General features: G+C 51.1%; 1 protein-coding gene across 3 annotated transcripts in view; it reads left to right on the top strand.

Moving 5' to 3' along the window:
* The first annotated feature begins 73 nt into the window (after positions 1-73).
* Positions 74-9341, top strand: part of KBTBD8 (kelch repeat and BTB domain containing 8) — a 29247-nt gene continuing 19979 nt past the window's right edge. Inside the window, exon 1 of one of the 3 annotated variants that reach the window (XM_080995755.1) lies at positions 74-203. The gene's annotated coding sequence lies outside the window, so the exon portion shown is untranslated. Of the gene's footprint in view, positions 204-406; positions 467-1459; positions 1505-9341 lie in introns of those variants that run through there. The other 2 variants (XM_080995757.1, XM_080995756.1) reach the window with 2 other exon arrangements.

Genomic DNA, 9341 nt, shown 5'->3' with positions numbered 1-9341 from the left:
GCACGCGCGCGCACACATATTGAAACTACAACTCCCAGCGGCGACCGAGCGCTCGCCGGCCAATCCGCGCTCGCGAGCGTGCGGCGTGTCTGTGAAGTAGGGCGGGCTGGGGAGCCCGTCCTTTGGCGGAGCCGACTGGAGGCCGCGCTGGCGGCGGCGTGATCCGCTCTCGACGGGAGGGTAGCCGAGGAAGGCAATAAAGGGTGTGTGTGAGAGAGAGAAGCTTCGGCGCCCCCCTTCTTCTTCCTCCTCCTCCCCCCCCCAGCCTCGTGGTGGGCCCACCCACTCACCCTTCCCCTCGCCCGCCCCGCAGTATGGCTGCCGTGGGAGGTGGGCGCAGCTGTGCCGGGGCCTGAAGGCGGTTGGCGTGGGGCGGGGGGGGGGTAGGGGAGCGCGCGAGGTAGTCCGCGAGGGGTTTTCGAGGCCTGGCTGCTGGGAGGGGCCGGGCAGCAGTTCCATTGCAAGGGTATTGCGGGGGGTGGGGTGGGGGGGTAGATGCACCAAAGTGGGGGGGGGGCGTTGCTGATTATATGTAGGGGGGGCGTCTTTGTGAGATTGGTGTTGTGGGCTATTATTATTATTATTACTACTACTACTATTTGCGAAGTCCAAATGTGCTGGGAAGGGTTGTCAACTTAATCAAGACGCATCAGCGCCCATGGCACTTCCTTGTGCTGTGTGTGTGTGTGTTATTAGCTGGGTATAGACAAGTGTGGGAGGTGTCAGTCAAGAAGCCTTACGCACATCCCCCATACTCAGAAATAAGCCCCACTGTGCTCACTAGGGCTTTCTGGCAGGTAAGTGTTTGTGTGTGTGTGTATAGGTTAGCAGCCCCAGTTAGTTAGGCAGGTTTTTAATTCATTTAAGCATTTGTGTGGGTAGGATTTGAATCGGATAAGTGGCCCTTGGGTTTTGGGGTGGGCGTGGGTGGGGTCTGACTTGCCACAGGTGCCATCTTGGAAGAGGCGTCGCTTCCCCTTGTGTAGGAAGGAGGGCTGGGGGTGCTGGTGTGAGGTAAAAGGATAATAATTAGAAGGAGCCTCTCCAAACATCTGTTATCTCTGGCGCGCACATGCCAGTGTCTGTGAGCAACAGGGTCTGGATTTGGAGGTTGTATAGCTGAAATGTATAGGACTTTGTCAATATGCAGCATTTCTGTGTCATGAATGTACAGTGGTACCTCGGGTTACATACGCTTCAGGTTACATACACTTCAGGTTACAGACTCCGCTAACCCAGAAATAGTGCTTCAGGTTAAGAACTTTGCTTCAGGATGAGAACAGAAATTGTGCTCCGGCGGCATGGCGGCAGCAGGAGGCCCCATTAGCTAAAGTGGTACCTCAGGTTAAGAACAGTTTCAGGTTAAGAACGGACCTCCGGAACGAATTAAGTACTTAAACCAAGGTACCACTGTACATGTAAATTGAGTTAAGTGGCTTGAAGATATGTTTCCTCTGTAGGGTCCTGGGGTATGTGGAAACGGAGTACCTGGATGAGGCAATTGGTGAGTGCACTAGATATCATTAAATGACTAGACACTTCTCTGAGGCAGTAGATGAATTCACTATCAAATGCAGAATTGTTCAGTTATTGTCAATCTACAAAATGCAGTTGCCATAGTTGCTTGGCAAGCATTATCAGCCCCAACCCCCAACTATATCATGAAGATTGGCTGTGATTTCAAGCTGCACTTTCTGGGCACGTAGAACACCTTCCAAACTGTCTCCATTGTAGGATGGCTTTCCAAGAACAGGCAATTGTGGACTCATGTTAAATTTCTGACCCACCTTTTGAAGAAAAAGGCTCCCAAAAGGTCAACAACAACAACAACGTTATTACTTGTACCCCGCCCATCTGGCTGAATTTCCTCAGCCACATGTTGTATTTAAGCAATACAATATAGCATACAAATTGACACCAGCCATCTCCTTAAAATATTGAATGAAAAATCTGCAAGGCAGAGAGATCTTCCCAAAAACCAGCCCTGACCCACAAATGCTGGAAGAGATCAGGAATAAACTTTTCGGAGTCGCCTTGTAGGGGTCGATAGGGCAGAACTTCAAAGACTGAAAGTTTGTGTGAGTGGTTGTCTCAGCAGACATAAAACTTGGGCAGGATAAGTCAATTACTGTGCAAGAGATAGGTGAAGTATCATGTAAGAATTCTCAGACTTTATAGTGGAAGCAGAAGTATCCAGATTAAGAGTGTTTTGATAGTAGAATGGGATTTGTAATATGTTTAAATACCCAATCTTCCCCTCTGGGAATTCTGCTTGCTTTGTTGCTTTAACAAAAGGTTGCTTAATTGTTACTTTTCTTGGCACTCCTTGCAAGATTTTTATGCTTGGTCGTCTTTTTTCGTTATGTACTAATGGTTGTACATAATGATTATAAAGATAATTAGATTAAATGCAATTTATGTCAGTTTTTTTAGATCTTATCACAGAGGTAAAATGCATAATAGGTCTTTCAGGGCTTTTATTTTATTTTTGTCAGTTGGTTACAAACATTAGCCTATTTCCAATCCATATGAAGTTTTGCTCTAGCCAGCATTGAGTGGTGATAAATCATAAGCAGGTTTACTTCCCCAATACAGAATTGTTTCTTATAGTACAGAAGTGGCATATGATTAAAGCTTTAATTATGAACCAAAACTGCAAATCACTTATTACAGCGGTACCTCAGGTTACGAACTTAATTCATTCCAGGGGTTCGTTCTTAACCCGAAACCGTTCTTAAACAGGTGTGTTTTCGCTAATGGGGCCTCCCGCCGCTGCCGTCGCGTGATTTCCGTTCTCATTCTGGGGCAAAGTTTGTAACCCGAGGTATTACTTCCGGGTTAGCAGAGTTTGTAACCCAAGGTGTTTGTAACCTGAGGTACCGCTGTAATACATATGCTTCAGGTTACAGACTCCGCTAACCCAGAAATATTACTTCGGGTTAAGAACTTTGCTTCAGGATGAGAACAGAAATTGTGCTCCGGCAGCAGCAGAAGTCCCCATTAGCTAAAGTGGTGCTTCAGGTTAAGAACAGTTCAGGTTAAGAACGGACCTCTGGAACGAATTAAATACCTAACCCGAAGTACCACTGTACTCTTAATGGGTTGGATACTTGTATCTAAGCATTTGGAAACACCAATACACAGAGAGCTCTGACTTGGAGCTAAAGATGAAAGAGGAGTAAGGTAAGAAAACCCAACTCTTGCTTCCAACCTTATAATCAGGCTATCTGTTTTCAGTAAATATGAGGAAGACAAGCATACATAATGCCTGGGGAGGTCTTATTATGGCCTGTTGGGTTTTAAAAAATGTATTACTTCTGCTGCACTTAATACAAATTCCTGATTTTGGGGATTACAAACTGATACCATTACATCAATCCCCTTGCCCTAGTATTAGTTGCCTCAGTACTAACATCTTATCCCTGTCCCCAAACCCCCTATTAAAAAAAATAGCAGTGCAGGAGCTAGGAACATGGTGTCTTTGGCTTTGACAGAAATGCTTAGTTTGCCATGATGAAAGAATTAGTAGTTCTTTTAAGTTTAAGAAAAGTCATGGCCAAGGTTCTTGTTTCAGCGTTCTACTTTTAACAGTGGCTGTTCAGATACTACTGGGAAGTCCAGGGACAGAGCATGAGTACAACAGAGTGTAAGGTTTTTGGATATTAAGCAACTGGTCGCATTCCCCATGAAAATTGATTATTTTCGAGAAAAGGCGCCTAAGCATCAGTTGAGTTCCAGCTGCTGCCAATCAGTAGACAGTACTAAGCTAGGTGGACCATTGTTTTGACTTTGTATAAGGCATCTTCCTGTGTTTATCAGTCAGGTGTTTAATTCTGCTGATCTTCTTTGTTAGTTACAATTTCTAAGTTCTTCCGCTTATGAAGAAAAAGTTCTTTTTTATGAAAATAGGAAAACATATTGTCAGGGAACTGCCATCAGTGCCGGGGGGAGAGAGCAAAATTCAGAGGGATTCCGGAGAACGTCCTGGGATTGGGAGAGGCAGCCCATCTTCTGGGGAAGAGAATCAGCGTAGCACCAGTGGAGAAGGGCGGCAGATGGGGGAAGCGGCGAGGCGGTCCCATGACTCCTTGCCGGGGACCAGCGGGGAGAGTAGAGGTCCTCCGCTGCCTACGCCCTCCTTGCGCAGAAGGCTTTCGCGCAGAGAGAGTAGGAGGAGACTAGGCATCAAAGAGCTTTGCTGGAAGAAGTTTAAGAAACGCCCACTGACGGATTCTGCCAGCGATTGAGACAGCCACGGGTGAGTGGCTGTCCGGACAGAAAAGGTTCACTCAGGCAATCCAGCCAGGTGTTTGCTTACACATGAGCAACCCCTAGAACCATTACAGCAATCCGTCAGTCCCTGACGTTGCTTGTGCGCAGCACCGGAGAGGCAGCACGATGAGCCAAACAGGGCCGGCGGAGAGACAGAGCAAGAAGCCATGGTGCGAGGTCTGGTCGAGAGGAACCGAGACCTGGAGGCGCATGTCGCTACCCTGTCTGCGCGGCTGGAGGAGAGACGGGCTCAGGATGCACAGGTTAGAGCCACCCCGATAGGGAGGAAGGTCCCGGGGCTGGTACACAAGTTTGGTGGAACGCCCCAAGACTACAATGCCTTCTGGACGGAAATTCAGCACGCTTTGGAATTGCAGAATAACGACTTTGCGGATGACGGGGAGAGGGTGGCTTACATTATTGGACATCTGCGCAAATGGATCAGGCCCTTGATGGCATCGGGGAATGCCGCTTTGAAAGATCTTAAGAAATTCTACCTCGCGATGGACGCGATGTTCTCCAGTGAGATTGAGCAAAGCGTCACACGGAGGGAGCTGATGGGGTGCAAGCAGGGGAGCCTGACCGTCAGAAACTACTGGTCACATTTTGCGATGTTAGTCCACAAGTTCGGGTGGGATCTGGACTCGGAACCAGTAAAAATGTTGTTTGAAGCGGGTCTGGCCCCCAAAGTGAAAGACGAGTTGTCCCGAGCTCCCCGCCCCCGGTCGATGGATGAACTCACAAAGGCTGTGCTTGCGATTGGTGTACGCAAGGAAGCGCGGGCTCAGGAAAAGCGGGAGATAAGGGCGGAACGTTTCCATGACAACCGCATTCCGGAGATGCCGAGGGAGCCTTCCCAGGCGGCGGAGCCGATGGAAATTGATGGAGCGCGCGAAGTTTCAAACGCTGGGGAAGGTCGGAAAAGGGAGGGGAAGGAGTGGAAAACTACCAAGAAGTGTTTCCTCTGTCAGAGGCCGGGACATTTTGCAAAGGTCTGCCCTCAACGAAAAGCCTGGCAAGGCATGATGGGGGCTGCAGGCCACGACGATAAGGGGGAGGAAGAGCAGGTGCAGGAAAACGACAACGCCTGGCTGCCAACCAGCAGGGGCAGCAGCCAGGCCAGCAACCAATAGAAGTGCCCCAGCCTGACCCCCCCCCCAAGGCAGCTATAGCCATAGAGGTGGTGCTAGAACTCCCAAATGGGCGTCAAAGTGGAGGGGCTGCTAGATTCTGGCAGCTCGTGTAATTTCTTCAGCAGAGACTTCGCTCTGGAGCATCAGCTCCACCTGTTGCCACTAGATTTTCCCTTGCAGGTGACCACCATCGATGGCAGGGAACTCCTGGGAGGGGAAGTGACACACCAGACACCGCCAATGCAAATGAGTGTCTCCAGACACGGAGACCATTGCCTTTCACGTGGCTACGCTGGCAGGACCCCCGATAATACTGGGAATGAGCTGGCTGGCAATACATGACCCAGTGGTGTCATGGCGTCAGCGGTCGGTCACCTTTGGGTCAGCTTACTGCTTAGAACACTGGGGGGGGGAAGGAACCAAGGAGGACTGTGGCTGGGGTGGCCCTGGAGCAAAAGAGGGAGGTACCAACACAATATGCTGATTTCAGGTCTTCAACGAGAGGGAGGCAGACAGACTGCCCCCCCACAGGCCATTTGACTGCCAAGTCAACCTACTTCCAGGGGCTCAGTTACCGGTGGGTAAGCTGTATGCCATGTCCGACCGGGAGATGCAGGAGTTGCGGCAGTTTATTGACAAGAACCTGAAGAGAGGTTTCATAAGGGAATCAAAGGCGGTGGGAGGCAGTCCAGTGTTCTTTGTGGACAAAAAAGAGACTAATCAGCCCAGATTAGTCGTGGATTACAGGGCCCTAAACCTGGTGTCAGAACCCGTGACTTTCCCAATGCCCAGGATTGACGATATTTTGACACGTGTGAGGCAGGGGAAGATTTTTACCAAGCTGGACCTCAGGGGAGCATACAATCTGATTAGGATAAGGGAGGGGGACGAATGGAAAATGACCATGTTCACCCCCTGGGGGCTTTTGAGTACTTAGTCATGCCATTTGGATTACAATCGGGGTCCGCCTTTTTTCAAGCCTTCATGCACCATGTGTTGGGGTCCCTGCTGTACAAGAATTGCGTAGCCTTCTGGATGACGTCTTAATCTATTCGGACAATGAAAAGCAACATGTCAGAGACGTCAGGGAGGTGCTACAGAGATTGAAGAAGCATCAGTTGTGGGTCAAGCTGGAAAAATGCCAATTCCACGCCAGGGAGGTCGAGTTCCTGGGGTACAGGTTGTCAGACAAAGGACTAGCCATGGATCCGGGCAAAGTGAAGGCAGTGCTGGAATGGAAAGCCCCCCTAATACACAGAAAGGATGTGCAGAGGTTCCTAGGCTTCAGCAACTTCTATAGGAAGTTCATAAAGAACTTCGCTCACTTGACAGCGCCCGTAATGGATTGTCTTAGTAGCAAAAAGAAGTTTGCGTGGACAAAGGATGCGCAGCAATCCTTTGAAAAACTGAAGAAGGCATTCGCCTCGGAAGAGCAGCTCCTGCACGTGGATCCGGAGAAGCCCATGAGACTGGAGACGGACGTGTCCGACCGCGCGATCGGAGCGGTCCTTTTGCAGCCCCGGGGCCAAGCAGAACTGGATGCAGTGTGCCTTTTTCTCTAGGAAGCTGAGCAAGTCGGAGCAAAACTACACGGTGTATGACCGAGAACTGCTTGCGATCTATACGGCATTTCGGCAATGGAGACATCTATTGATAGGGGCGCGGCACAAGATCCAGGTCCGAACGGACCACAAGAACTTGGAATACTGGCGGACCGCACGAGTGCTCAACCAGAGACAGATCAGATGGTCTCAGGAGTTCTCCAAGTTTTTCTTCGAGATCCGATACGTGCCGGGAGAGGAAAACGTAAGGGCAGATGCTCTCTCCCAGAAACCGGAGTACATGGAAGGAGAGGGGCCACCAGAGACCAGGCACGTGTTCCCCGAGGACCGGTGGGTGTGGGGGGGAGCGTTGGTTGGGAAACGAGAACTGGCAGGGCTCACCAGAGACGATGAGTTTGCTCAGACAAAAATCGGGGAACTCAGGGACGGAAAGGAAGTCAATGGAGGGTTTGAGGAAAAGGAAGGACTACTGTACTATAAGGGGGCGCTGTATGTACCAGGGGAGACTTTGAGGGGGAAGGTACTTAGACAACTCCATGACAACCCAACAGCTGGGCACTTTGGACAGCACAAGACCATGCTACTTGTCACCAGGCAGTTCTGGTGGCCAAAGGTGAGGGAAGACGTAAGAGAATATGTACGAGGGTGTGACTGATGCCAGAGGGCAAAGGGGGAAAGGGCTGCCCCTGCGGGGCTACTGGAACCCTTACCTACACCAGAAAGGCCCTGGGAGGTGGTGTCCATTGATTTTATGACAGATCTGCCCAAGTCAAGGGGAAAGACAGCAGTCATGGTAGTGGTCAATCTACTGACTAAAATGTGCCATTTCATAGCTTGCTCACATGCAGCAACTGCAGAGGAGACAGCCAGGCTGTTTGTGGATCACATTTTTAGACTGCATGGGGCTCCATTGAGGGTAATCTCAGATCGCGGGAAACAATTTACTTCCCGGTTCTGGTGGAGACTCATGAGCTTGCTACAGGTCGAGGTGAGCTTCTCGATGGCGAGGCATCCAGAAACCAACGGACAAGCCGAAAGAGCGAACGGCATACTCCAGCAGTACCTACGCTGCTATGTTAGCGAGAGGCAGAACGATTGGGTAGAGAAAATAGCTTTGGCTGAGTTTGCGTACAATAACGCTGAACACGTGTCCATGGGAATGAGCCCTTTCATGGCCAATTACGGGTGTCACCCTAGGGCCTTACCGGGGTGGGGGGAGGAAGGATGGAGTGTACCTGCGGCTGAGCAATTTGTGGAGGAAATGGAGGCCTTACACCAGCGACTCAGGCTGAACTTGGAGCGGGCCAAGGAAGTCTACAAGAGGCAGGCAGACCGGCACCGTTGGGAGGGGGAGGCCATAAGGGTGGGGGACAGGGTGTGGTTGTCGTCCCAAGGGTTACCCCTAAAGGGAGGGTGCAAGAAGTTGCAACCCAGGCGGCTGGGGCCGTTTGAGGTTAACAGCAGGTTAACCCCGTGGCATTTAAACTCAAGTTGCCTGACAGCATGAAGATACATCCGGTGTTCCATAGGTCCCTACTTTCACCGTACAGGGAGGGGCGGGAATTCCCGGGACAGGAGGGAGGGGTTACCACCCACCCTCTGGTAGAGAAGAGGGAACACTCTAACGAAGCCATGGAAATAATCGATTCAAGGTGGCGAGGTAGCCAGGTAGAGTACTTGGTAGCCTGGGAGGGGGAACCTAGGCCTGAAAACACTTGGGTCCCTGCTGAATCAATCACTGACGGGTATCTGGTGGAAGAATTCCACAGTTTGTTCCCGGAGAAGCCCAAACCATTAGCTAGATTCTGGGAGGAAGAATTTAGACCCACAGATGACGAAGGGGACTTTGTGGGTTTCCCTGCCTCTGAAGAGGAGGGAGGGGAGGTGTCCGAGGGAGAAGGATCAGACTGGGAGGTTCCACCAGCGGGGAGAAGTCCGAGCGGATGGGAGGCTGGTTTTGAATCCTCAGAAGATGATGACAGTTCCTTCAGGGGATTCCCCGCATCGTCGACCGAGGAGAGAGAGGAGGTTGTACTGGAAAATCGGGCCGGGGGTGGGGGGAGTCCTGGGGAGGAGGTGGATGTCAGGGAACTGCCATCAGTGCCGGGGGGGAGAGAGCAAAATCCAGAGGGATTCCGGAGAGCGTCCCGGGATTGGGAGAGGCAGCCCATCTTCTGGGGAAGAGAATCAGCGTAGCACCAGTGGAGAAGGGCGGCAGATGGGGGAAGCGGCGAGGCGGTCCCATGACTCCTTGCCGGGGACCAGCGGGGAGAGTAGAGGTCCTCCGCTGCCTACGCCCTCCTTGCGCAGAAGGCTTTCGCGCAGAGAGAGTAGGAGGAGACTAGGCGTCAAAGAGCTTCTTTGCTGGAAGAAG

This window comes from Podarcis pityusensis (genome assembly GCF_964106645.2).
Source record: "Podarcis pityusensis genome assembly, chromosome: 2".
Taxonomy (NCBI): domain Eukaryota; kingdom Metazoa; phylum Chordata; class Lepidosauria; order Squamata; family Lacertidae; genus Podarcis; species Podarcis pityusensis.
Note: the sequence above shows the minus strand (reverse complement) of the source record. Positions and strands in the feature narration are given on the sequence as shown.